Source organism: Desmodus rotundus, chromosome 1, assembly GCF_022682495.2.
Source record: "Desmodus rotundus isolate HL8 chromosome 1, HLdesRot8A.1, whole genome shotgun sequence".
Classification (NCBI taxonomy): Eukaryota; Metazoa; Chordata; class Mammalia; order Chiroptera; family Phyllostomidae; genus Desmodus; species Desmodus rotundus.
This window is the reverse complement of record NC_071387.1, coordinates 3,880,597-3,908,407: the sequence shown is the minus strand read 5'-3', so window position 1 is coordinate 3,908,407 and position 27,811 is coordinate 3,880,597. Positions and strand designations below refer to the sequence as shown.

Sequence of the window (27,811 nt, the reverse complement as noted above, 5' to 3'; positions counted from 1 at the left end):
ATTTCAGCCTGCGTGGCCCCTGCTGGTTCTGAAGAAGAATACAACAAACATTTTGTTTAGCAATTTAACCTAAGTGAAAATTCAGGCTTATGTTTTGGGTGGTCCTATACGGACGGAACAATCTCACGTGTTTCTGTCTCCCTGGATAAAGTTTTAGTGTTCTGAAATGCTCTCCATGGCCTGATTTGGGAGTATTTTCAAACCCCTCTAAGGCAGAATGCTGTTCAAGTCACTTTGCTTCTACCTGTGTTGCACCCTTTTATCTGCATTAGCCTCACCGTGTCCGTGGGTCCCTAGGAGACACTATCATGAAGGTGACTGGCTGAATGGACTCTACCTTTTGGTGCCATTATGTCCTTTGGTGGCATCTTACCCTTGTTCAGCAAGCCCAGGGCGGGCTCCTTACAGGGATCTGTCTGCACTAGACAGGAAAGCCAGCTTCCGTTTGCCACATGGACCCAAGGGGCATCACAAGGAGGATCTACCATTACCTCTTTCTGTGGCTTTATCTCTGATAACGCGGATATTTGGCCCAATTTTTAGGCTGTTCCCATTCTTGCCAAGGCCTGCCTTTATCACAGTGACAAGTACACTGTGAGTCACTGAGAACTTGGAGCAAGCCCGTGGGAACCCTCTGAGAAAGTGAATTGGATCCCTCCTGGGCCTCAATCATCTCACACGTAACAAATCTTGAGCCGGTAGAAACGTCTGTTTTGTTTTTTGTTTTTTTTGTGTGGTAGTGGATTTCCTGCAAGTCCCCCATTTCCCTTCACTTCGCGATGACCTTTGTGGATAAGCTCTTCCCACAGATGTTCTTTCTCTTCTATAAGGACAGGGTTTATTTGCCCACAGATCATAGGGCTTCAGACAGAGGAAGCTGGGCACAGATTTCTGCAGGTCACGTTTGTCCTGGGTCCTTCTCCCTTGGACAGGTGTCTTCTGATTCCCCCACATGTTTCAGGAGATGAGTTTGCAGGCCAAGAGGCCTTGCTGTCAGCAATTGGCTTTTTGATTTGTTTTCCTCCAGTTCCCTTGCTCATAAACCTCGGCATGTGGGTCATTCCACTACCGCAGAAGCTCCACCTGCTGGGCCTGCCTCAATTTCCTGCAACTGCTCCAGATGGCTTGTGCCTGTCTCCAGGCCAGGGTTCTAAACCAGTAATGGTTTCCCAGGCTCAACGGCAGGCTGGGGATTTTGCAGGGTGTCCTGTGTCAGACCAGGACGTCTTGCCTCATCGTAATCTGCCCAACCAAGGTTTCCACTGGCATCTCCGCCCCGACCTCCTAGGGTCAGCAGCTGCCTCAGGGACAGCAGCTGCCATCTGAGTCTCCTGAAGCCCTGGGCTCTCCCGGCCCCTCGGCCCTCTGTGCTCAAGCCTCTTTCTCCTATCTTTGCCTGATGATGTGAAGGTTTGCAGCACTTCAGCCAATCGAAGATGTCCACAGGACGAGAGGCGGCGACTTCATCCAATCGTGTCCCTCCAATAACTAGGGGCTCGCCCAATCACACCAGGAAGTAGCCAATGATGCCTCTGAAAAAAAACATGCGAGGCGGGGAAAAGAGAAGGTGTGTGGCTATAGGGTTCCGCCTTCTACTCTGCAAAATAAAGGTTCTGGGCATGCGTAAGGGAACCTGAGGCTTTTAGCGCAGTGGTAACTAAGGTGGGTGTCCGTTCTTTACAAGTATTTTTTAAAAGATTTTATTTATTTATTTTTAGAGAGGGGAAGGGAGGGAGAAAGAGAAAAATCAATGTGTGGTTGCTTTTCGCGCGCCCCCACTGGGGACCCGGCCACAACCCAGGCATGTGCCCTAGACTGGGAACGAACCTGCCACCCTTTGGTTCACAGGCTGACGCTCAATCCACTGAGCCACACCAGCCAGGGCTACAGTATCATTTAAAACTCCTCGTCCACACCGTGAGAGATAGTATAATTAGAACTAAATATACCACAACGGCCCACTTACCCTAGCACTGCAGGTGCCGCCTTCTATTTATGTTTATTCTTTCAAAACTGATAGCATGTTCAATTTTACTAATTTAATCAGTGCATATTATCCAGATTGATCCTCAGCTGAGTGAAGGTGTCAGGGTCCCTCTGTATAAAATGTACATGTTAGTAAAGTTTAATATCACTGATACTTTTTTTCAAAAGAATGCAGAGAAGCATAAATAGGATCTTATTCCCCTCTTGCACTCCAAAGGCCCAGCTCGCCTCCTCCACGGGTGCCAGAGTTTCACCTTGGAGACCCTGCCCTGCGGTCATTCCTTTTACTGTCCGTGGAGAGGCTGGAGCAGGGCAAGTTCACGTGTAGAGTCTGGAGACACACTGCTTGGGTTTGAGTGCTGTCTCTGCCACGCCCTCGCTGAGTGATCGCAATCAAGTCACTCAACCTCTCTGTGCCATTTCCTCATCTTTAAAGTAAGGGTATTGACAGTACCTATTTCATAGGGTTTTGTGAGGATCGAGCTAGTTTATATGAAAGCGCTTAGAAAAACCCTAACCCAGAATTAGCAGTCAGTCACTGATAGTGATGTTGAGTGGGCGGGTGTAATTCAAAGTAGGCAGTGGCTCACTGGTGGCTCTTCTCCGACTTTGCTTCAGTTACAGGGCTTTGAGTTGAAAAGATCGGGTTCCACATTGACTCTCCAAGTGTGAGGCTTTCGCTTCATAAGATTTACTTAAGTTTTCTGAGCCTCGGTTTCCTCCTCTGTAAATGAGAGCTGATGTGAGGATAACATGATCACATGCGTGGAACCTACTGAGCACGGTCCCTGACATTTAGCAGATCCTCATTAGGTAAGAACTGTGACTGAGACTACCACGAGTTCGGCAATCCCCACTTTCTTTTCCTCCGGGACATATCACTAGACTACAGTTCCTAGGTTCCCATGCAGCTAGGTTGGGCCACATGACTGAGTTCTGGCCAATGGAGTGTAGGCAGGAGCGCCAGGGCCCCTTTCCAGGCCTGCCTTCCTGTCCCTTCCCTGCCAGCACAGCTGGGATGGACAGTGGAACCAGAGATGGGAGTTTTCTGAACCCCTGTGATACCACTTGGGACAGAGCTGCTCAATCAGAAAAGCCCACTTGGGAAAGGGGTTAAAAAAGTAAACTTTTATTGCAATACTCCACTGAAATGCCGGGGTGGTTTGTTATAGCTCTTAGCCAACCTAATACGCAGTCGTTTCTATTATTACTGTACAACTTGGCTTATTTAATTTTTATCCCTTGACACTTTTGGTTTAGTTGGCCCGATATTAATTATACCTTCAGAGGGTGTGTTGTTCATGATGCCATTTCAAGCCCCCCTTTCAGCTGTGTCTTTGGGGTGCCCTGTTCCTCCTGCAGTGCCCATGGAAGGAGACATTAAGTCTCCATAGGCAGGTGCAAAGGTCATTTCCTGCTTCACTGCATTCCTATCCCACCTATTTTTCTCCTCCCTTTTCCTTTCCGTGGATCCCTTTGTTTGTTCATTCACTCATTGATTTAGCAAATATTTATTGAGGCCTACTCCACGTCAGGCATTGTGTAAGACTTGGGGATATAGTGGTGAACATGCACACTGCTTCCCAGCCCAACGGGCCGCCCAGTCTAATGGGAAGTAAGGCAGTCCACCAGTGCCCAGAAGCTCTGCACACATCTCTCTTGGAAGCCATGCCGTCCGGTCCTGGTGTTGGACGAGTGATCGGGTTAAAAAAGCCTGTGCTGTGGCAGTTTGCAGGTGGGCACCAACAGAGAAGGGTTCTTTAGGGAGGCACTGTCCAGCCCTGGCTGGAGTGGCTCAGTGGCTTGAGCCCCAGCCTGTGAAGTGAAAGGTCAAGGATTCAATTCCTTGTCAAGGCACATACTGGGTTGCGGGCCAGGTCCCTCTGGTTAGGGGCCTGCCAGAGGCAACCAACTGATGTTTCTCTTCTTCTCTTTCTCCCTCCCTACCCCTCTCTCTGAAAGTAAATAAATAAAATCTTTAAAAAATTTTTAAAAATGGGGGCACCATCCAAGCAAAGGAGGTTGTGTGAGGCTGGGGTGGGAAAGGGGGCTAATTGCACCAGAAGGACAGTGAGTTCCAAGTCTGGAGGTGAGAGAAATTGATGACTCTGAAAAGTGAGGAGGTGAGAGATGAGGCTGGAGAGGTCAGGAGAGGCCAGATAGTATTCCAGAACAGCAAGGAGCTTGGCCTGAGGCGTTAAGAAAGACCTGGCTGGACGGGCAGCTGGCACTTCACGGGTTAATTCCTCCTCTGTAGGATGGGAAGAATCACAGGAGTGACTCAGCTCAGCCTCTCATGGCTGGGACAGGGGAGGAGCAGGGGACAGGGGATGAGCAGCTGGGGAAAGTGCTGCTTGCTGCTCTGAGGAGCTGTTGTGGCCCCTGACCTGTGGGGACAATAGCCTGGGGAGGCCCAAGTGTTTTATTATTGTTGCTGTACTTTAGATTCTACACTGGGGCCCCCATGGTGTGTCATCCCGCTCCCCCCCCCGCCCATTGTTTGTGTCTGTTCCACCATGGGGTACATCCGAACCTCGCGAGAGGGGGCTCACCATGATCTCAGTCCATCATTCTTAATATATCCTCTTTAAAAACTTCACAAGATTTCCTTAACCTCTTTAATATTTTTCTCTCCTTTTTCATTTTTAATCCTCACCCAAGGACATGTTTATTAATTTTTTAGAGACAGGAAGATGAGAGAGAGAGAAATATCCCATCAATTGGTTGCCTCTAGAACACGCCCCAACTGGGGGTTGAACCTGCAACCTAGATATGTTCCCTGACCAGGGATCGAACCTGCAACCTTTTGGTATACAGGACGATGCTCCAAACAACTCAACCGCCCAGCCAGGCCCATTTAATCTACTTTTAACGTGTGCATTTCAGCGACATATAATATATGCACAATGTTGGGCAGCCGTCACCTCTGTCTAGTTCCAGAATGGCTTCATCATCCCGAAAGGAAATCCCATATGCGTTAGACAGACTCCCCGCCCCACTCCTCCCAGCCCCTGGCAAACACTAATCTGTGTCTGTCTCGGTGACTTTGCCTGTTTTGGACATTTCATGTAAACGGAATCATACAACACATGGCCTCTTGTTTCTGCTTTCTTTCTCTTCATGTGTTCAAGGCCCGTCCGTGTTACAGCATGTAAGAGAACTTCATTCCTTAAAGCACAGCATAGAACATATAGTCAACAATAGTGGGATAAGGATGATACGTGTGGTGCCCGGGGGGTCTGGAAATGCCAGGGGAAACGCTTTGCAAAGTACACGACTCTCTAACCACGATGCTGAACACGCGAAACTAGTACAGAACAATATCGAACGTCAACTGCAGTTGAGAAATAAAATTTTAAAATCGGTTAAAAAAAGGAACTTCAGCCCAGGCTGGTGTGGCTCAGTGGACGGAGTGCTGGCCTGCGAACCAAAGGGTGGATTCCCCGTCAGGGCCAGGTTGCAGGCCAGGTCCCTCGTTGGGGGTGTGAGAGAGGCAACGGATCGATGTATCTCTCACGCGTTGTTGTTTCTCTCCCTCTCTTTCTCCCTCCCTTCCCATGTCTCTAAATATAAATAAAATAAAATCTTAAAAAAAAAAAGGACTTCATTACTTTTAGTGGCTGAATAACACTTCCGTTCGGATCTGCCACATTCTGTCGGTCCGCTCATCACCTGCCGGGCGCTTGGGCTGTTTCCAGCTCTTGGCTGTTGCAAACCCTGCTGCCGTGAGTATCGCGTGCACGTTTTTGTTTGGACATCTGTTTTCAGTTTCTTTAGGTGCAAGCCTACAAGTAGAATTGCTGGGTCATATGATAATTCTACGTTTAACTTTTTAAACAAATTGATTTGAGAGAGACAGAGGAAGGGAGAGGGAGGCAGGGAGAGACACAGAGAGAAAAAAGACATGAATTTGTTGTTACACTTATTTATGCATTTATTGGTTGATTCTTGTGTGTGTCCTGACCTGGGATCAAACCTGCAACTTCGGCGTATTGGGATGACGCTCTAACCAACTGAGCTGCCTGGCCGGGGCGTCCTCTTCTTTCTTCCTCCTCTTATTCATTTAAGATTTTATTTATTTATTTTTACAGAGAGGGGAAGACAGAGAGAAAGAGAGGGAGAGAAATATCAATGTGAGAGACAGCCTCTCATATGTGCCCAACAGGGGATTGAACCCACAAACCAGGTACGTGCCCTGACCGGGAATCAAACCAGCGACCTTTTGCTTTGTGGGACGATGCCCAGCCCCCTAAGCCACAGGAGTCGGGTCTCACGTTCTTGATACAAAGTTAGAGTCTGCGATCTTTTGTTTCTTCAGTACCTCATTTCTGAGATCCTGGCCACGGGGGCAAGACCTTGTTCCTAAATTCTCCTGCCAAGGGCCTTCCTCTATCCCACCTCCTCCTCCCCACCTGTCAGTTCCGTCAGTGGGTCTGGCTTTCTGGGGTCCCTCTGGGGGAGGTTCTGAAGTGCTCCTTGGGGAGGAGGACCAGGACTGGAGACTCTGCCTGGCAGGAAAGGGAGCGGGCAGGATGGCCTCCTGACCTTGCCGCCCACGTCCTTCCTCTGGGAGCCTCCTTAGGGAGCTGGCTCTTCTTTCCTTCCCCGGGCCCCATCCCTCAACATCTTTTTGCTGCTTTTTCTTAGCTGAAGTTGCCAAGCTGTAAATCTTACCCTCACTCTTCTTTTACTCTCCAGTCCGACTCTTTCCCTCCTGCCCCCACCCCCAGGGTCTTTCCCTTGGAAAATGGAGGGTGAATTCCAATTGCTAAGAATCAGCTGGGAAGGGAAGAGAAACCGTGAGTGCTTCCTGCCCAGACGAGACCTGGTTTTTAGCTCTTGCGTGTGTATCCCGCGTGTGGGCTGCTGAAAGGCAGACGTTGCCCCCAACCCCTGCTGTGAGTGTGGAGGTCTGTGGCGGGCTCTCTGCTGCCTGTTCAGACCCAAGTGTTGTATTTTTAGCTCAAGGCTCCCACCCCTGCTGCAGCGTGCATTCCCTGGGGTGGGGCCGCCAGCCAGCCTGTGGGCCCCTCCTGGTGCCCCAACACTCTCATCTCCAGGCCTTTGTTCAAGCTGACCCCTCCATCCGGAATGCTCCTCCCTAGTCTCTGATTAAATTCTCCACTCTGCCTTCAAAGCCTGGTGTCAAAGGCACCTGCCCCAAAAGGCTCCCTCCTTCTCCCCACTGGGATCCGTTTCTCCCTGGACTATTGTTTTTCCCCCCCTCCAGTTAATATGACCACATTTTCTGAACTGAAATGGAGACTGACTCTCTCTCTCTCATTAGCACAGTTGCACTTTGGAGAACAGGTGCAGAGAGCAGGAAAGCAGGCTGTCCAAGAATCCTGGCGCATGGGATCACTACCCACACTGTAAGCTTCATACCCCTCGATCATATTGCGAGTGAGCTGTGGGCATGTCACCCACTGTCCTCTGGGGCTGGAAGGAGCGGTAGACCTGGCCAGCACTGGCCTGCCTGATTCAGACCCCTGTCCAGTCCACGCCTGGCAGGTGGTGAGAGCTTGATAAGTCACAGTTTTTATTGTTGTTTTGTTTTGCATGCCCCTGAACTTGGGATCTTCTTGAGCATAGAGATCATTTATTTCTCTTGTTGCCATATCTCAGCATTCCGACTGGTCTCGCCATCACGGAACTCAGGAAAGTTTTTTGCAGTTGGGTGGAATGTCTTTATTAGACAGAATGAGTGGAGGTTTGGACAAGGCACGGGGGGGAAAGCTGAGGGCCCGACATCAGGGGAGGTGACCCACCAGTCTCCCCCTCCATGTACAAGTGTGGTGCGCCTTCCTTCTGGGTGGAAGGAGCACCCCGAAGGAAGGAGCTCCCCCAGGCCTGAGCTGGCCCCGAGGCTCACTCTGACCAATGGAGCACAGCAGACATGACATTCTTACAAGGCCTGTGTGCTTCTGCTTTCCCTCCTTTGGAACCCGGACTATTTTGTCAGAGGGAGAGGTCCCAAGGAGACTTCTGGAAGATGTGACACCTCGGGGACGCACAGACAGCACGGCAGCATGACTAACTCCAGTCAGCACCAGGTGGAGGAGAAGAACCAATCCCAAACCCACCAAATCGTGAGGAATACCAAACGGTAGTTGTTTTCAGTCACTAAGTTTCGGGGCTGTTTGTTACACGGCGATTGATGGCTGACAAGGGAGGCTCTGGTGTGTCTGCGAATAGGAAGGAATAGCAGTAATAAGCAACATGTGCGGAATGCCTGCTAGATGCCAGCTTGTGATGCCCGCCAAGCACATTGTCATGTTCACTTCTCCTAATAAACCTCTTCCCTGGTGTCCAGAGGCTCAGAGAATTACAGCACCTGCCTAAAGACACACAGTCAGTCAGGAGAGGGACAGATTTAACTCAGGGCTGGCCGACTCCAAGCCTGGCACTCTGTGATGGGGGCAAGCCCGGCAGAAGGGCGCAGAGCCAGCGCCTGCTTTTGGCTTAGGCTTGGACAGGCCCCACCGAGGAACCCAGGTGAGCTGCCTGGGCCTCTGTGTGCGTGGCTGCGCCATGCACTACACTCAGTGGCTGGGGAGTGACCTGGAGGCCACACAAGGCTCACATGAAAGGTCTCTGGGGCTGTCCCCTGGCTCTGTGCCTGGGTCAGAGCTTTAAAGACTGGCTGTGTGTTTGTGTCCACAGTGTTAAGTGACCTTCTGCTTCCCTTCCCTGCAGCAGGGCATGGAGGTGCCAGAGCTTTCTGGGGGCTGGATGACAGGAAGGGCTCTCCCAAACATAGTGGTATGACTTAGTGTCTGGTGGCCAGCAGCGGCGGCGAAGGTCCCGGGTCCTCGGTTTACTGATCTGTGGAGTGGTGTGATAACAAACCCTGCCCCCAAAACATGGGTAGGAGGCAGGTTTGCATGGGAAGAGAGGCCGGCTCAAGCCCTTGCCAGGCGTGCGTCTTCTCTTCCAGCTCGCTCTTCCTCAGCTCTGCCACCAGCTACCCCTGGGAACTCAGACCAGTCGCTACCCCTGACTGTGGTTTAATGGTCTCACCTGAAGTGCTCTGTACATGGTGACTATTACTGACAGAGGGATAAGAGAAGCCCAGCAAAGTCTTCACACCTCCAGGCAGTGGAAGAGTGGAAGCCTTCCAGCTTCCCTTTGAGGCCGGGACTGGCAGGAGTCACCGTCCTTCCCTGCATCTCAAGGTTCCTTCTCCCTTAACCTCTCGTTACTCACTTATTGTGGGCTACAGATTGTGTGCTAAGGGCTGAGGAACTAAAAAAGTGAATGATTCGGCCCTGGCTGGTGTGGCTCAGTGGACTGAGTGCCAGCCTGTGAACCAAAGGGTCACTGGTTCGATTCTTGGTCAGGGCACATGCCTGGGTTGTGGGCTGAGTCCCCAGGAGGGGGCGTGCAAGAGGCAACCACAGACGGATGTTTTTCTCCCTCCCTTCCCCTCTCTCTAAAAATAAAGTTTAAAAAAATGATTCAGTGACTCTGTTCCAATGAGCTCCTTGTCTTGTAGGGGACAGAGAAATGATGGCCACAGCAAGACCAGGACTGAGACAGTGACTGTCGAAGTGTCCCAAGGGTTAGAGAAGAAGGAGACCGAGTAAGGGAAGGAGAACAAAGAGAGAGCACAAGAAGGCTACTTTCCAGGCGCGGTTTTTCTTTTCTTTCTTTTTTTTTTTTTAAGAACCCAAATCTGACCAATGACAGGGCATTCCAGATTCTATGTGAAATTAATGCAAAGGAGATTCACCTCTAGCCACAATATGGTGTAAAAAAGAAAATCATGGGTAAAGAAATACAGTTATAAGCATTATACAAAAATATTAAATTTCATTGTAACAAAAGACAGTGATCACATTTGGGATAAAGTTATGTTTATGTAAAACTGGCATTAGGCCGGGAGGGAGGGGTGGAATTCCCCCTCGGGCTCAGTCTGGGAGCCTGAAAAGACGTCTCCGCTCATAAGCAGAGTTGAAATTTCCTCGCATTTAAGAGGAAAATAGTGATAAAAATGAAATGAACTCTTGCTCATCCGTTTATGCCAACTCTCCCCAGCTTTGAACGGCTTGGCCCACTGACTCCTTACATCCTTTCAGTATTCCAGCTCTGAGAGTTGCTGTTCCCTTGGTGTAACTTTTTTTTTTTTTTACACATTTTATTTATTTATTTTCAGAGAGAGGGGGAGGGAGAAAGACAGGGAAAGAAACGTCAATGTGTGAGAAATACATTGATCAGTCGCCTCTCGCTCACCCCACCTGGGGACCTGGACCCAGGCATGTGCCCTGACTGGGAAACGAACCGGTGACCCTTTGGTTTGCAGGCCAGCACTCAATCCACTGAGCCACACCAGCCAGGGCTCCTTGCTGTAACTTTGACAATACAAAACGTCTCCTTGAATGTCTCCCATGCCTCATGGGGTTTCTTTGGGGCTACATGACCTCGAGGTCCAGCCTTGGTCCAGCCCTCATGCTCTGGTCTCTCCTTCTTCTCTCTCTGCTCTCTGGGTCCCGAGTTCTGGGAGGCCTTGGAATGGCAGCTTCAGGTCCTGGAGGAGCCCAAGGAGCCAGGCCTGGCTGACAGCCTCAGACCACAGATAGTCTGCATACCCATCTCAGCATCTTAGCCTTGCCTCCCTCTAGGAAAGGCTGAGACCTCCAAGACTGGTACTGCTGGGCTCAAATCCTTGCCCACCCTCCAGGTCCTTTGTGACCTTGGTTAAGGTCACCGAACTCCTGACCTGAATTTCCTAATCTGTGAAGTGTGAACAATAAGAGCCATCTCCCAAGTATTTACAGGTTTTTTCCTGTAAAGTGCTTAGCATGCTGCCCAGAGATGGGGCTCAGTAAACAGCACCTGTCTGGGCTGTCACCCCAGAGAAGTGCAGACAGAAAAGGATTTCCTGAACCCAGGACAAAAACCCTAGGGGTTTTTTTTTGGTACAAGTGGGGCACCTGCTGTCATTTTCACTGCCAGAGACCTGGCAGCCTCTGCTGTCCCCAGAAGCCATCACTGCCCTTCCAGCTCTGCCAGAGGAGCAGGACATTTGTTGGCCTTTCTCCCCCACCGTCGTCTTTAATATTTCCTCCCCTGTCTTCTGCAGCGCTCAAGGGTCTCCCAGCTTTTCTTCTTATATTCTCTCTTGTCACATAAAAAAAAAAAAAGTAACCTGATTCTTAGTGAGTCCCAGGGTTCCTTAATTCACAGCCGAAAAGGTCAACGGCCAATCACTCCTTCCACCGTTCAACAAGCCCACCAGTATTTATTCATGGAGCGCCCAGCTCCGTGCTCAGGGCTAACCCTATCCCGGGTAGTTAGGCTGCAGCGGGTTAATTTTCCTCCCGGGTCTGTCTCTGCGGCCTCGGGCAAGTTACTTAACCTCGGAGTCTCCATTTTCCCAACTGCTGGGATTAAATGAGACAAACCACTCGAGGCCACTCCACGGAGGGCATGCCCAGCCGCAGGGCGTGTGGACAAGTGCCAGAGGGGGGCCGGATGGCTTGGGTTCCAGGCCCCAACCTTTCCATCTTTGCTTTTCCAAATTGTTTATTTTTCTAATTGCCAACTTATCTAGAATATGAAGCGAGAATACTCCGTAGCGCTCCTGACCTCGGCCCGACCTCAGACCGCCAAGGTGACTCAGCCGAGTGCACCCTCCCACACCTTTTGTTTCGCCTCCCCGCAAACACGCACTCCAGAGGATGGGTTTATCATTTTCCCTTTGACAAAAATCGGGTAAAGTATCTGCACTGTGCAACGGCCTGGCTTTTGAATGAACAATGTACCATTTCTGCTTCCGTTCCATGCGTCTATCGCACACGTATTCGAACGGAGGAATCCGGGGTCCGGGTCTGTCCGGGGGCGCTGCAGTTCTGAGGGGGGAGGGGGCGGGAACCCGGGCTCGCGCCCCCTCCCCCGCCCTCCCTCCGCCGGGCCGCCCCCGCTCCGGCCCCGCCGTTCCAGAGCCCCGCTTCCGGCCCGCCGGCCCCCGGCTCGCCCCGACCCCACCCCCGAGCCTCCTCCCCTCCCCCCGCGCTCCCCGGACCCCTTCTCGGAGCCCCAGACCCTTCCTGCCCGCTCACTCCCCGGGTCTCCCGGAACGCTCTCCCCTCCCCGGAGCTCCTCCCCCGCCCCCCGCCCCCTCCCCTCTCGCCCCCGTCCGCTCAGCTCCGCGCCCGCCCCTGCCCAGCCCCCAGCCCCTCAGGCCCGCGGGAGGGCGCCGGCGATCCCGGGAGGCGCGGCAGGGGGCGCTGCGCGGGCGGTGGCGCGGCTGCGGGCGGCGGCGGCGGCAGCGGGAGGAGGCCGGAGGAGGCGGGGGCGGCGGCAGGCGGGGGGCGGGGAGCGGCGCGCGAGAGGGAGGCGAGCGGCGAGACACAGGCTCCGAGACTCCAGCGAGCGAGCGACGAGCGAGCGACGAGCGAGCCGGGAGGGAGGGAGGGAGCGAGCGAGCGAGCGAGCGAGCAGCCGTGCCGCCGCCTCGCAATCCGCCGCCATCCCGCCGCCTCCGCGCTCGACCGCCGCTCGACCGCCATCGCTCGGCCCAGTGTCGCCCGCGGAACCAGACCAGGTGGGCCCGGGGCGCGGGCGCGGGGCCGGCGGGAGAGGCGGGCGCGGCGCTAAGATGGAGGCGCCGAGGCGGCGCGGCCCGGCTTTGTCTCGGCGGCGCTGACTGACAGCGGCGAGCCCGGGGCCCGGCCGACCTTTGTCCGCGAGCGCGCCGGGCGCGGCCCGCCCCGCGCCGCCGCCGTTGGCCCGCCGGCCGGGAGAGGGCTGCGGGGCCCGGCCCGGGGCGGGCGGCCCGGCCTGCTCGCCATTGTTGTGGCGGCGCCGCGCGGCCTCGGCGCGGGCGGCGGGGTCGAGGCGGCCCCCGGAGGCCCGGGGTGCTTGGGGTCAGGGGCTGGTGGTGCGGAACGGCCCCCCCGGCCCAGGAGTCGCCTGGCCGACCCCTAAGTCCGGCGGCCGAGCCCGCCAGTGTGGGCTGGGGACGCCGGGGACGGTTCTCCTGCCCACCGTTTCCCCCCCCCCGCCCGCCCGCCCCCACCTCACTTTTCAGACCACCCCCAGAGGTGGGATTCGGGAGCCGGGCGACCCTCTGGGCCGCAGAGCCGAATCGGGGCGCGGAGCTGGCAGTCTCCCCCACACCCACACCCCTCGAGTGTCAGTGAAGTTGGTGGCGGGGGGCTGCTGGCCTGTGTGCGAGGGGCGGGGGCGGGGCGGTCACAGCCCGACGACACGGTCGCGGGTGCAGTGCGGACACAGGGTGATTTTGAAAATGCTTGATGCTCTATTGCTGAGAGTGTTTAATAATAAACAGGATGTCGCTGCTCAGGGCCTGACAGATGGGTTTTTATATATTTTTTTTTCCTGCCTTTCCCCCCTCTTCTGAGTAAGCCACAGCGTTGCTGAAATCGTGGGCCTCGGAAGAGTGGGTTTTGCCGACATAGCGTTGGAAGGTGTTTTCTTCTCTCTCCCTCCCTCTCTCTCTCTCTGTAAATCTCGTGGGAGGTCCGAGCCCACGTTGAGGCCAGAAGGGGGTGTTTTGCAGGGGGATGGTTCACCTGAAGGAAGTGGGAGAAGGGGGCTGGGAGGCTCTCTGGAGTGCGTTATTTGCTAAATGGCTGCCTGGCAGAAACCTTTAAAAGCCTTTGGTTTACAGGGTTGTTAACCGTCCCTGAGATTTTTTTTTTTCCTGTAGGATTTTATGTGCATTTTTACTTGGCTTTATACATTATCATCCAGTTCGGTTTGTGTAACCAGCTCGTTTGAAGTCGTAGTGGGGTTTCTCTAAATCCATTCAGACTTGTCTGTGTATAACCCTGGGGCGTGAGGTGGGACTGGGGAGGCCCTGGCTTTGGGGTGCCAGTCCTGCTTCTGTCAGGGAACTCGGGGTCCTCTGAGCCTTCACTGGCATAAGTAGGGACATTGCATTCTGCACCTCCTGGGGTCGGGAAGATGGTGGGAGGCGTAGCTAGCAGAGGGCCTGGCACACAGTTGGGGCTCAGTCGGTGTTCCTCCTATGGCTGTTTGTGTAATTGCCATCAAGTCCTGGTGTGGAAGTTAGCCACTGGAGGTGCCACCACAGAACGCAGCAGTCCTGCGGTGCCACAGGTGCTGGGCTAAGGCCGGCCAAGGGAGAAGTAACTGAAGGGCGTGGGGCCACGGGCTTACTCAGTCCCCGCCTCTGTGCAGAGAGGAGGACGGGAAAGTAGCCTGTGGAGCCCTGGAGGACTGACTAGATCTGGGCGGTGTGTTCACAGGTCCCTGGGCCTGAATCCAGGGTGCCTGTGCCTCTGGAGGCTGTGCTTGCTGCTCCGTGTCAGGCGAGCTGGAACGACAGCTGAAGCCCAGGGGGGCTTGCCTGGGGAGTGTAACTGCTTTCCTTCGGGGACGGCCGGTGATCATCTGGGGAGCCTCAGCTTATTCGGGCAAGCGAGTCTCTTGGAGCCTGGTCCTCCTCGGGGTGCCTTATGCAAGTCTCTGAGCCTCAGCTTCCGCGTCTGTAAAATGGGAGTAATTACACTTTGTCTTAATTAATCTGTTGAGGCTCTTGGGAGCTTCAACGTACTATTTGTAGGCAAGTGCTTCCACCCACCGGGGGGGGGGGGGGGGTGATGAAAATGTATGTTGTTTTTGTGCTTACGTGGTTCTCTGGTTCCTTTTTCCTAGTTCCTGGTCTTTTTCTCCAGTTTTCTTCATTGATAGAAATGTGTGTGACCTCCTCACCCCAAATTCAGTCCCCTCCAGTGTTTTAATATGGTGACCATTTGGCTGCCCGGAGGCACCAGCATAGCGTAGAAGAGCTGTGCTGCTCAGCCAAACGGGGGTGTCTGCTTTTTATGGCAGGAGGTAGGAAGGACTGAGGCCAACAGGGGGAGACTGACCCCAGTCTTGGCCACAGGTGAGGGTTGAGACCTGGTTACCTCTGGGCCAAAGCTGTAGCTTGCTTGTGAACCAGACGCTCTGCTGGGGTTGCAGTGGCTCTGAAGTCTGATGGGGAATTTGTCTGGACTCATTTGGCATTCCCACAACCATCTTGGTTTTGTTCTTTTAAAAAAATCTCCTTGTAACCTCCTTCAGGCCTCCTGGCTGTCTGTGGGACTGGGACATTTTGACAGGGCCATGTCATTCTTTCAGCCAGTCCCCACCCCGTTCGTGCCTGTTGGCCCATCCTTTCTAGCTGATTTCATTCCCGCCCAGTCTGGCGCTGGCTCTGGCTTCCGCTCTCGGCTGCTGGTTTGCTGGTTGCTTAGGAAAGGAGGTGAATCGGCTGTCCGTCCCACCAAGCTGTTTGGTTACTTGTGAATTGTAGTTCTTTTAGTTGTCTCTGCCCGATGTGGGGGCCTGTCACCTCCTACAGCTCCCTGGGTCCTCTCCAGTCTCCTTTGGGGCCAAATGGGTGAAGCAAAAAGCTTGGGGAAGGAAGAGCCAGAAAGCCTTGGGAGAGTGGAATTTCAGGAACGGCAAGTCAGGACTAATTCCAGGCCTGGTCTGGTTGCCTGGGGCCTGGCCGAGGCTTTTTTCTTTGTTGTTGTTGGCCTGTTCACACCACCCCCTTTTTAAAATATCAGTTCCCTTTTTTTCCTGAAGGATTATTTTATTGTACTTTCAAGATTTTTTTTTTTTTTTTTTGCCTTCCACAAGGTACTGACTCATGTTGCTGATGGCTGTGTGCTGGTTATATGTCTCATTATTCTGCTGCTTAAGATTGATCATTTCTATGTTGGTTCTGTTTCAAACCATAATAGGCCAGGTGGGCTAGTACATATAGTTCTAAATTTGATAATGAGGCTTCTCTACTGTCAAATGCACGCATCTGGTTAGGGGTGGGCAGACATTAAACAGGGCCTATCTATACTCAATTTTTAAGCAATACATTCTGTTTTGAAAAATTAAATTTCCCACAGAGATCTGTTGGGCTTTGTGCTTTGAATCTTGTATTTCAGTCCACGCTCACTAAACTGTCTTCTTTTTAAAGATTTTATTTATTTATTTTTAGAGAGGGGAAGGGCAGGAGAAATAGAGGAAGAGAAACATCAATGGTGTGGCTGCCTCCCACACGCGCCCTACCTGGGACCTGGCCTGCAACCCAGGCCTGTGCCCCAGACTGGGAACTGAACTGGTGACCCTCTAGTTCACCTTTTAGTGAGGCCCACACTCAATCCACTGAGCCACACCAGCCGGGGCTCTTCCTTTGAAATCAACTTAATTTTTTTCTTAAGATTTTTTGTCCTGGGCCCTGGCTGGTGTGGCTCAGTGGATTGTGCACTGGCCTGCAAACCAAAAGGTCACTCACTGGTTTGATTCCCAGTCAGGGCACATGCCTGGGTTGTGGGCAAGAGGTGACCCATTGATGTCTCTCTATCTCTCTTTTTCCCTTCCACTCTCTCTAAAAATAAATGAAATCTTAGAAAGAAAAGATTTTTTTCCCTGGCACTTGTGTAGCCTTGGGGACCTGGGTCTGTCAATTTGGACAAAGAAATAAAGGCGTTGCCTATAGTACGGCTGGTGATGAGAGAGAGAGAGAGAGAAAGAATGAGAGAGAGAGAATGAGAGAGAGAGAGAGAATGAGAGAGAGAGAGAATGAGAGAGAGAGAGAGAATGAGAATGAGAATGAGCTTCCCTGTGAAATAAAACTGGTCCTGACGAGCTTTTAGGTTTAAAGGGTGCCGTTTGGACCAGCCCTCCTCACTGGGGGCTTGAAGACCGGACTCTGCTGCCCTGATTCCACTGGTTCCGTCTGTGGTGACCCGTGGGAAATCTCTGCCTTGGGGTGGGGCTGCCTTAGAGACCAGTCTCTGGTGAGTGTGGGGGTTGGCTGCACTTGTTGGCTGTTGTGCGGCCCGGGCCGAGGGCTGGGTGGCTCGCTCCCTCCCGGCAGCAGCGTGGGTTTGTGCAGCTCTGCAGGCAGCAGGAGGTGTGTGTGGCAAGAAGTCTGAGCGGGCTGGCTGTCCCTCGTGTTCGCCACTGCTTCCTTCCGTTGCCACCTCTGCAGCAGGGCTTGCAGCTTTGCCCCGTGGCCTTTCTGCCTCCTCTCCCAGAAAGCCGCAGGCCTTTCCTCTTCCTTGGTGATGCAGAAGGCCGTCTTACTGTGTTTCAAACTCACCGGTGTGCCACAGATAACTCCTTGCGCGTCTATTATTTGCCGGCATTTTGCAAGGCCTTTTAATTACACTTCTCCCTATTTGTAAAAGTAACGTTTTCACTGAAAAGAATAAAGACAAAAATAAAAATAAAAATTACCTGTAACCTCACTATATGGTAAAGGACTAATGTATTTCTTTCCTTTGTGTTTTATCAAAATTAGAAAAAATACTATATACAGTATTCAGTTTATAGTTCCTCTTAACATTCCAACACAGGTGGCAAACACCAGGCCCACGGCCCGAATTCGGCCCTCCGCCTTGTTTTATCCGGCCCGGCACCTTGTTTCTACCCGGTGGCAGCGCCGAGCTCACTTCCCCTAGTTAGGGAGTAGCGACATTCATACAGTCCTAAAATTACATTCGCCCTTTGAAGGCAGCCTCGAGGCTGATGCGGCCCCAGTGAAAATGATCCTGATGCCCTGTGTTGTACTGTATTTCCCTAAATTACTGAAAATTAGTAATTGCATAGTTGCAGTTACATGGCTGTGACACGATTTATTTACTCCTGTTATTAGACAGATTGTTGTTACCCATTTTTCCTTCTTACAAACAAAACTTGAAGAAATCCTTGCCTGTAGATCATGGGCCACGTGGCCAGTTATCTCCGGTAAGTGGGACTTCCGGGTCACAGTGTGTAGGCGCCTGCCCAGGTCCCTGGCACAGCGTCCGTTTTCTTCCGTGGCCCTTGACACATTGTCTCTAGCCCATGTACAGGGTGGCTTCCTTCGTGGGCCACTGAGTTCTGGGTCTCAGTCCGGACCAAGCACTCGGATGAGTAGGGCTTTGGGTCTCACTCCATTTGCTGGTTTGAGTCTGTCAGTGACTTAAATATTTAGTGTCCTGGGGACACAGATGTGGATGCCCCACTTGGCTCTCAGGAGCTCGTGGTCCAGCGGGGGTGAGGGGAGAATGTTCTTAATGAGGCCTTTGGGAGCCCCACAGTCCAACTCTGTCGTCACCCTCCCACGCTTCTTTCCTAGCCCTGAGTGCTTCTCTTTATAGCTCTTTTCACAACTGGAGTTTTTAAAAACGATTATTTTATTTTGGTGAAATAAACATAATGAAATTTACAATTTTAGCCATTTCTACGAGTGCAATTCAATGGCATTAAGTACATTTGCATTGTCGTACAATGACCTTCATTCTCCAGAACGCTGTCATCTTCCCAAACGGAAACTCGTCCCCATTAAACACTAGCTCCCCACTCGCCCTTCCCCAGGCCCTGGCAACCACACTTCCGCTTTCCGTCTCTGAGTTTGCTCGGCCCACCTCCTGGCAGTGGAATCGTCCCGTGTCTGTCCTTTCATGACTGACTCCTTTCACTGAGCGTGTTGTTTGAGGCCCATCCATACTGTGTCATGGCAGAATTCCATTTCTGTTATTTTATATATACACACATGTACACAAATAAAATAATGGAGTCTTACACACACATACATAGCACATTTTGTTCACCCATTCATCTGTTGATGGGCAGCAACTCAGGAATACAGTTCTGTTTTTATTGTTTGAACTGGCCTCCACCATAGTGCAGGGAGTGAGCGAGCGCACCAGGAAGTAGAATTCTGTTGCTTCCTGTTCCTCACGGAGCTTGTGTGAATCACAAAGAGGGTGCTGCATCGCCGCGTGTGGGGCGATCAGTGGACCTCGTGGGTCTTATGGGCACCCAGCGAGAAGGCAAGCCCGCTCAGCTGGGTGCAGGGTGGTCAGAGACCATGGCCTTCTGGAAGATGGAGCAGACTTGAAATAAACACCTCTTGAAAAGGGTATGCCAAGCTCTTGATTATTAAAAATGTGTTTCTAAGTTGAAATCAGAAGTCTGTGGGCCCCAGAAGAGAGCTTGTGGGCCAGCCTGGTTTCCAGAACGCCAAAGCCAGTGGAATGAGAATGTGATGGAAGTGACCTAGAGTAGCCAGTGGCCGGCCCAGAGGAGAGGGCAGGTAGGGCCTTGGCTCCAGGGAGCTCTGCTTGACTCGCCCAGCATGCGTCAAGGTCATGTCTTTGTAGAGAGTGATGGGATGGGTCGGTGTGGGGCCACCTGGAAAAAGGGTGTCATCTCTAGCACTTTCCATGGCTCCTTTGTGTCCTCAGAGCTGTTTTCCCACAGGTGTTGTTTACATACAGCTCAGAGCTTAAAGAACCGCTCTGTTCCAGGTGGTGTGGAACACCGGCCTGCCTGGGAGGGGCCCCGGCACTGCCGCCTGTGCGACCTGTCTGCGCGGCTGAATGGGCCAAGTGTTCAGAAATAGATGGGGGGTGGGGTGGAACATTGTCTGAGGCTTAAAGCGCCTTTTCCACCCCCCCATACATAATTAATTACAAACATATACATACTCGTAACAAAAAAAAAGAAAAGCAAGTATATGAAGAAGAATGAAAGCTGTTTTCCCTCCAGCTTCCCAGCAGTAACTGCTGTCCACAGCGGTGTGTTCATCCTTCTGGACGCTCAGTAGACGCACAAATACGGCCCTTTGTGGGGAGGGTTTTCAAAAGCAGTGATTGGGCAGTACTGTTCTTTTCTGTACTGCGGTGTTCATTTCCGAACATGAGCTCAGCGTTTTTCCGTATCAATATGTACAGATGTGCCACACTTCAATGTGTTAAAAATAATTACTCGGTTTTTAAAAAATGTACAAGTGTGTCAAGAAAACAAAAATAGCCTGTAATCCATGGCCCATGTATTCCCAGTGGGCTTTAGAAAGAAAGCAAAGTAGTTAGAAAACGAGAGCTGTGTTAAAAGGTGTAAAAGCTCGTGCCCCCAATCTCTGAAACGAAGCCACTGCAAGCAGTTTCCCGTGGCTCCATCCAGAGACGAAACACGGCACGTTACCCACACGCGCGTTTCTGTTTTTACTGCGAGCTGCCCCTTTCACTTGGTGAAGTGCCTCGGCGTCTCTGCGCTGCCCGGGCGGAGGCATCACGTCGTCTGTGTCAGCAACGGCAGAGGGTGTTTGTGGATATCCTTGATCTAACCCATTTCCTATTGGGCTTTCGGGCTAGCTCTAATTTTTGGATATCATTCAACTTTGGTAAGATTCTGCTAAATTTCTCTTGGATAATATAATTTGTATATAGTAGTGTGTGTGAGTGTTTCTGCAGTGTTGGCTCTTCTGGGTGGTTTTGTTTTGGGAAGAATTCTGCTAAATTCCTTTCCAAAGAAAGATGACACGTTACGTGCAGTAGTATAGGAGAGTGGGAGTTTTCTGAACTGTGGGCCACTTTGGGCGGCCGTGTTTCCCCGGTCCCAGCAGTCACGGTTTCAGGCTGGCGGTGGCTGGTGCAGGGGGTTAGGCTTTCATCAGTCTGGATGAGCATGTCATAAAACCCACTGCGGTCTGCCCGGGCAGAGGCGGCCCTGGGCCTCTCATTAGGTGATGGCTGGTGTGGGGACGAGGGTGGGTGGGGAGAGAGGCACAGGTAGCCAGTCTGAGCCTGATTTTCAGTGTCAGCTAAAGTGACGGCACTTGGCACACAGGAGTCCGGCAGGGAAAATTCTGCGGCCGCCTCCACTGGAGTTCACACTTAGCCCCTCTGGAGATTTCTGAGGCTCACATTTCACAACCCTTGGTAACTGTGTGGAATGTATTTGGAGGCCGCGCCTCTCTAGCATCTCCCGATAACGGCTGCTGTGTAGATCTGCTCAGTTCCTGGCTGAGCCAGCCACGTGGTCTCTGGGCCCCATATCCCCCACCCCCCACCCACCACTTCCAGGAGAGCCTGTCCAGTGGCCGTGGAAACCAGCCTTGGCGACGTTGCGTCAGGCAGGGTGGGAAGGGCCTGTGCTTAGGGAGGTAGGTGCCCGGGGGAGGCGCAGTCTGGAGTGACACCGCTCTGGCCCTTGTGGCTGAGCACGGGAGCTTGAACCTGGAGAGGACGCACTTGAAGTTGGGAACCCTGGCCGCCTCCCCGCTGCCCTTTTCCTGAGGGCTTTGACGTCAGCTGCCTTCAAATCCAGGTTCTACCCCTTGCAAGCTGGGTGGTGAAGATTATTTACTCTCGGAGCCTTCTCTTTGTAAGACGTGATTGTAACACCTTCCTCCTAGAGTTGAGGGGAGGAGTCAGAGGGTCATATGTTTATGAGGTACCTGGCTCGAGGCCAGCAGACTGGGTAAACAGTAACTAGGGATGGTTCCTGGCTTCAGTGCTAGCGGAGGGCCTGGGGGTTTGGAGCAGGCAGCTTATACACTTGGGGCTTGCGCGTGTACTAGATGTTGGTAATTCTAATTGTGTGCTGAGCCCAGGGCCAAATGCAGAGGATTTAGACCCAAATCAAATAGCTCCTGCCCTCACCTGTCTCCAAGGTAAATACCACCTAACAAGGGCATTGGGGCATTGGCTGCCCCCCTAGACTGAGTCTGTTCTGTTCTTGGAGAGAGAGTTTGAGGTAAAGGTCTTGGGAGGTAGATGTTAAGGCAGTCTGTAGGTGCAGTAGAGGCTCTGCAGCTCTGTGGGCTACAGCCCTGATTTGGTGCCAGGCAGTCGGGGTGGAGTGTTCATGTCCGCTTCTTACACCTGCCCCCGGAAGGACCTCGAGCAGGTCTTGTCACCCCTTTGAGCCTGTTTCCGTACCAGCCCGTGTGCCCAGGAGCTGTCTCGGTGTCGCTCTGGGGTCTGACAGCATTGCTGTGATGCATTTAGCACAGCACGGGCCCCCAGTCAACCCTGAACGGTAGAAAGTGTTGATTCTGTGTTGCTCAGTTTAGGAGACCTTGACAACAATGCAACAGTGGCAGTACCGGCTTATTACAGCAGGCAGGCAGGCAGACCGTCCAAAAACCCCAGATACTCAGAAATGCACGAAGCAGGAAAGGAAAGTCATTCCTGCCTGCCTGGTACGCCTTTCTCAGATCAAGACAAGAGTACGGTCTTCCGAACAGTTTTGTTTTCTCCTAATGGGAATGTTTTAACTGTGCATATGAGTTTTAAACCTGAAGTGACACCAGAAATCAGCTATGTTTATAGAAGTACCTTAATGTCAATAAAGAGAAGTAAAAGACATTTTATATATTGCATATTCTCAGGCATATTCACTTCGGTCCTTTCCTGACCTCCTAAGGGGTGATGGAAGAGGCCATGGTAATTCTTTGCTCGCCTCGGACCAGTCGTAACATCACACAGGTAATACTTGGCAGTGGCAGAGGGCAGACTGAACCAGGTAGTGCTGCTCTCCAAGGATCCGAAAGCTGCAGGGTTTGGTGTTGAGGTGCAGGGGCAGGGTGGGCTGTGTGCTCTGTGATGTGAACTCCTTAGGGTGCGGAGAGGCGGCATAGTCGATGCTCATTTAGGAATCGGGGAAAGGCTGGGAGGGGAGGGGTCCTGGAGTCGGGAGAACACTTCTGTTTGCACGAGGAGGGCCTCGTGGTATTTGTTCAGTATTAAAGAAAGAAGTGAACGGAGCTCGTGTGTTTGCAGTGAGGGTGCACGCTCCTCCTTCCCCCTTGCTGAAGTGACAGGTGGGAGTACCTGTGGAGGTCCCTGGGGGACACTTGGCCCTTACTTACGGGTTCTTTTTGTTATGTAAGCCCTGGTCTCACCTAACTGGGGACCCAACAATTTCAAACCACCCTGTGGCTTGGAGGACAAGTAGCATGTGGGCTCTGCTGGAGACCATTTAAAACCAACTCAGCCCTTCTACGCTCCCTGCCTTCAGTGTATTTGGATTGATTTCTTTTCATCAGAGAGAAGGTAGGTTTGTGGGGCTGAGTCGTTGAGAAGCCGTCTCTGTGAGCAAACAGCCTGCTGCCCTGGGCTCGGCTCTGACCCGATACGGGGGAGGGAGGAAGACTGCAGAGCCACCTTGGCCTGTGACTTGCTCTGTGAGCCTCCCTTTCCTCATCTGGAAGTGGGGGTGAGAGGAAGGCCAGCCACCCAGGCAATAGTTAGTGGGTCCTCTGGGCAGCTGCAGTTGTTACTCAGCCAGCCCGATGCAGGGCTTTCTCACTCCCGGTGAAGTCTGGTGGGTGGGGAGGCAGGCGCGCAGGCAGGCGGGCGATGGTTTGTTGCTAAGGGGTCTCCTTTGCGCCTTCTGAGGAAGCCACTGATGCCTCTTTTCTGCCTCCTCAAGGCTGACCTGCAGGAGTTGGAGGAGGGCTGGGATAGGAATATGGGTTTTGCTTTGGTTCGGTGGGTTGAGCTGTGTGTCCTTCAGGGCATGTGCTGCTGGGGGGGCATCTGACTCCCGGGAACTGGGAACTGACGGGATTCAGGTCTGGGTCTCTGGGAGGGTTCTCTTCTCCTTCCTTGCCTTCCTGCAGTTCTTTGCACACAAGTCACAAACGTGCATCATAGAAATAGCAGGTGTACAGAAATACTGGCCCACGCATGTACACATGCATGCGGCGGGGTGTTTGTTGCAGCATTATTTGTCATAGTGCTCAGCTGGAAATCACTCCCATGTGTAGGGCAGTGGGTAAATAAATGTGGCACAACTGTAGAGTGAAATACCACAGAGCATTAGCAAGAATGAGGTGGATTGGCATGTGTTTTCTTGGAAAGGTGACCGTAGCATATTAAGAGAAGAAAACACTGCATTTTATAATGCAGTTACAATATAGTGTAGTCATTTAACAGTACATAGTGTAGCACAGTTGCAGCGGAATGGTAACTTCCCGGCATTCGTAGAGTGAAAAATGAAGACTGCACACTGCAGGTAGGTTTATACAAGCTGAGAAAAGGGGCCTGGAGGATATCCACCGAGGTGACAGTGGTTACTTTTTGGGTTGGCTTGACTTGTTTTGTGTACTTCAGTGTCACTTGAGTTGGTTACACTAAATGTTCGTTAGTAACGTGTATTAGTTGCAAAGGCAGCTAATCAGGAAGGTAACCCATATAAATTTAAAAGACAGAGATGCCTGTGGGGGGGTGTCACTGGCTCCGTCCCGGCAGGCGCTGAGCCCAGGCTCCTTAGTCTGCTCAGAGCCATCCCCAGGGCCCTGGTGCCTGGTGCCAGGGCCCCTCTGGCCCACCTGGGTCCCGCCGGTTCAGTCAGCTGGCTCTGGCTCTGTGTCACTGGCCCTCAGAAACCGCTCTGCTGGTTTGGTTACAAGGAGCAGTCCATTCCAAACGCCGTCTCCAGTTTCTGTTCTCTACTAAATCAGACTTTACAGTACATACGAGGTTGATTTTGGTGGCATTTGCAAAGTGCTTCTCACTTGCTAATTCACTATTATTTGGAAATGGAAAAGGAAGGAGAACCTGAAATAGAGTTTTGTGTCTTATACATTTCTTTTATTTGCCAGTCCTTGGTAAATTTTGACCCTGGAGAGGGAGGCCTGCTTGTGGTGTGTCTGTCCAACTGCCCATTCCCAGCTGTATTTGAAATTCTCTTCTTTTTAATCTTGCTAAATTAACTGCATATTCAAAATGCGCGGTAGGCCAGTAATTCTTTGCAGACTGTGAATGAAGTTTTAGCCAGAGTCCTCTGCAGGCTTCAGCCCAGCCTGTGTGCCTGTGAGCAAGGTGGGTGGGGACTGACCCCAGGGCCCATGGAGAAAGGAGCCATAATGGAGTTGAAGTTGGTTGGAAGTGAGGACAAGGGTCACTGGGACCATCCAACAAGTGCTTGGGGAATCTCAAGACAGAGCCCTGTGGATGAGGAGCCTGGAGCTGCATTGTCCTGGGGCTGTGGGGCCTGCGTCGGAGCGGACTCCTCACCTGACGCATTGCCTCCTCAGACCCCTGCTCACCCCAGGCCAGACTTGCCCTGTGTGTTCACCAGGGCCCCAGGAGTACTGGCAGAGCCGGGCATGCTGTGGGCCTCTGTCTCATCCTGGGCCTCAGGGCCCCTTGGTGGCCACCTGGTCATTCCCTGGGGCCTACAGCATAACCCGTTGTGACAGTAGCGGGCGATATTTCTTTCGTGCCCACTGAGTGCCCACACTTCCGGATGTCAGACTGACCTGGGCTCAGGGTCAGCTTTGACACTGTCCCGATGTGACGGTTGTGGCCCTGGGCCACTCACTTAGCCTCTCTGAGCCTTGGTGTCTTATCTATAAAATGAGGGTGCAGATTCCTTTCTCCCGGTGGTTCATTTTATGTCTTGTTTCAGAGAGCTCTTATTTTTAAATTGAGTTTTATTTAGATGTTTTCATTAAGTTCATTAAACTACTTTCAGCTTTTTCTTCATTAATTGTTTCTGGTTTTCTTCACATTCACTTGTGTCTTTTTACTGACTTTTTGAATTGGATGCTTAATTTCATTCTTTTCTGTTAGGAATTTAAAGTTTTCAGATAATTTTTTTCTGAGTGCAAATTTGTCTTTGTTTTAAAATTTTTGATATCTAGTGCTCTTTTCTTTGTTTGTGCTATAATCTAGGTATTCTGCTGCTGTGGTTTTAAATTCCCCTTTGATTCAAAAGGTTCTTTAATAGTTTGAAGTCTTCTGCCTGACAGGGTTATTTTTCTGCTTTCATTTTGTCTGGTTTTATTACACTGTGGTCAGAGAGTTTTGCTTTTCAGAATTTGGAATTTTCCTTAAAGTCCCATATAGTCACTTTTTGAACATGACCTACCTAAATCAGGTATTTGACATCTTTTTTTTTTTTTAAGATTTTTACTTATTTATTTTTAGACAGAGGGGAAGGGAGGGAGGGAGAAAGAAAGGGAGAGAAACATCAATGTGTGGTTGCCTCTTGCACCCTGCCTGCTGGGGATCTGGCCTGCAACTCAGGCATGTGCCCTGCCTGGGAATCAAACCAGCAACCCTTTGGTTTGCAGGCTGGCACTCAATCCACTGAGCCACATCAGCCAGGGCCTAACATCTCTTTTGAGTGAGCTTGATCTACTAAGGTGTAGAGATGTCCTTTTTTCCCTAATGTTTTCTACGTACAATGATTTTTTTATTTTAAAATTACTCTGCATACATAAGTTCATGCCAGTTATATTTTCATTACAGAAAAATGACTTTTGTGTCTGTGTTTTTATTCAGTGTTGCATTTGTGAGTTTTGCCCATGTAGTTGTATGTGGATTTCTTTGATCTCGTGCATAGTCCTCCGTTAGATGCATGTAATGTTTACTCATTCTAGTGGTGATAGACTTTCTGGCTTGTTTCCATTTTGAGCTCTTCATTCTTAAGCCTGCCCTTTGATGCATGGATGCAAATGTTGTTGGGTGTATTGGATACACACGTAGGAACGGAGTTACTGGGTCACGGGAGAGGCATACACTCAGTTTTCCAGTGACCGTACCAATTGACATGGCCACCAGTAGTGTGTGAGACCTGTCCTTTGTCCACACACTCACTGTCCCTTGGCATTGTAAAGAAGGCAGTTTCCCCCAAAACAAGCTCCAGATTTCATGTAATTCCAATCAAAGTCCCAGTAGGTTTGTCTTTTGTTGTTGTTTTGTTTGGAAATTGACAAAACTGATTCTGAAATTTATATGAAATGAAAGGGCAAAGGATAATGAAAGCATTGCCGAAGCAGAACAAAGCTGCAGGACTTACCCTGCTGATGTCAGGATTTTACAGCAGCTGTGTAGTAATTGATGCAGCACGGTGTCCGCGAAAGGCTGGACAAATGGGCCGGGAGGACAGAACGGAGAACTTGAAACGGACCGCGCTTGAGTAGTTGCTTAGTTTATGCCAAAGGGAAAAAGACGGCCTTTTCGAAGGCGGTACAGGGAAAATTAGATTCTCCTTTTGGGAAAAAAATGAATCTCCTACCTCAAATCATAGTCACAGTCAGTGTTTTACAGAGCTAAGCGTGAAAGATACAACAGTAACGCTTCTAGAAGAAAGCACAGGGGGACGTCGTTGTGATCTTGGGGACAACACTCCTTAAATAGGACACAGAGAGCACTAGCAGAATAGAAAAGGTTGATAGGCTGAACTACGTTAAAACTTGTATCGCCTACATTTTACATCTGTAAAATTCAACAAATCCTCTTTCCTAACTGCACAGAGGAGTTGGATGACCTGTCGGTCCCACTTAACGCTGGAACGCTCCTCCCTTGCCTGTGGTGCAGCCGCCATCTTGGGCTTCCTTTTGTTGTCATTGCGGGACTTGCCTTTGTCCCCGTGTTGGATCCCTGGTTTCCTGGATCCTGCATGTATCAGTTGGATGACTTGAGCATCAGTCAACAGCCAGTATTTAAAGCTGCCTTAAACAACAGCTTATGAGACACTTACTGGCTCGATTAAGTGGCAGTCCGCAGGGGCGCAGGTTCCAGATTGGGTGGTCGGTCCACTGCCCCGTGTTATCGCTAAGGAGCCAGGTACCATCTTTGCCTAGGTGGGCCAGCCCCTTTAGGCCCCGAGCGCTGCCTGGGCAAGGACAAGGTCACTTCTCTCAGGAAGGAGGAAGGGAGGCTCAGCTGCTGGATGAGCAGGCAGGAATGCCCCTGTGACACTGGCCGCTGCCTTGTTTTTTGAGTCCTTATATGAGTCTGGAAAAGTCTCCCTGTCCCCACGCTGGACTTGGTCAGCTGCATATTGGAGTCTAGATGGAAAATAATTTCCCAGGAAGGGAGCGTTGCTGGTGAGAACCCCTGTCACTGCCTGTGAGAACGCAGTGCCGTTTGTTCTTCCATGGGGCCCTTTCAGAGACGGGCAATCTTCATCCGTAAAGAGATGAAATTTCACATTGTGCATTGTGTTTTTTTTTTTTAAAGATGTTTATTTTACAGAGAGGGGAGGGAGGGAGAGAAACATCCATGTGGGAGAGATACACCAATCAGTTCCCCTTTCACGCCCCCAGCTGGGGACC

General features: G+C 51.5%; 1 protein-coding gene and 1 long non-coding RNA gene across 17 annotated transcripts in view; both read left to right on the top strand.

The window, feature by feature from the left end:
• The first annotated feature begins 1,618 nt into the window (after positions 1-1,618).
• LOC123479917 (uncharacterized) lies at positions 1,619-9,634 on the top strand. 5 transcript variants are annotated; one of them, XR_008425757.1, is made up of 6 exons: positions 1,619-1,662; positions 5,587-5,711; positions 6,078-6,172; positions 6,717-6,785; positions 7,274-7,358; positions 7,949-9,634. It is a non-coding gene; the product is annotated as an uncharacterized lncRNA (long non-coding RNA). The 5 variants fall into 5 exon arrangements; XR_008425756.1 differs by having other exon boundaries at positions 6,685-6,785; XR_008425755.1 differs by lacking the exon at positions 6,717-6,785.
• A 2,704-nt stretch (positions 9,635-12,338) lies between these two features.
• The window catches only part of PRRC2B (proline rich coiled-coil 2B), an 86,619-nt gene continuing 71,146 nt past the window's right edge, over positions 12,339-27,811 (top strand). For 5 of the 12 annotated variants that reach the window (XM_053919554.2, XM_053919543.2, XM_053919559.2 and 2 more), the window contains exon 1: positions 12,339-12,532. The gene's annotated coding sequence lies outside the window, so the exon portion shown is untranslated. Of the gene's footprint in view, positions 12,533-20,915; positions 21,121-21,347; positions 21,410-27,811 lie in introns of those variants that run through there. The other 7 variants (XM_053919576.2, XM_053919549.2, XM_053919545.2 and 4 more) reach the window with 5 other exon arrangements.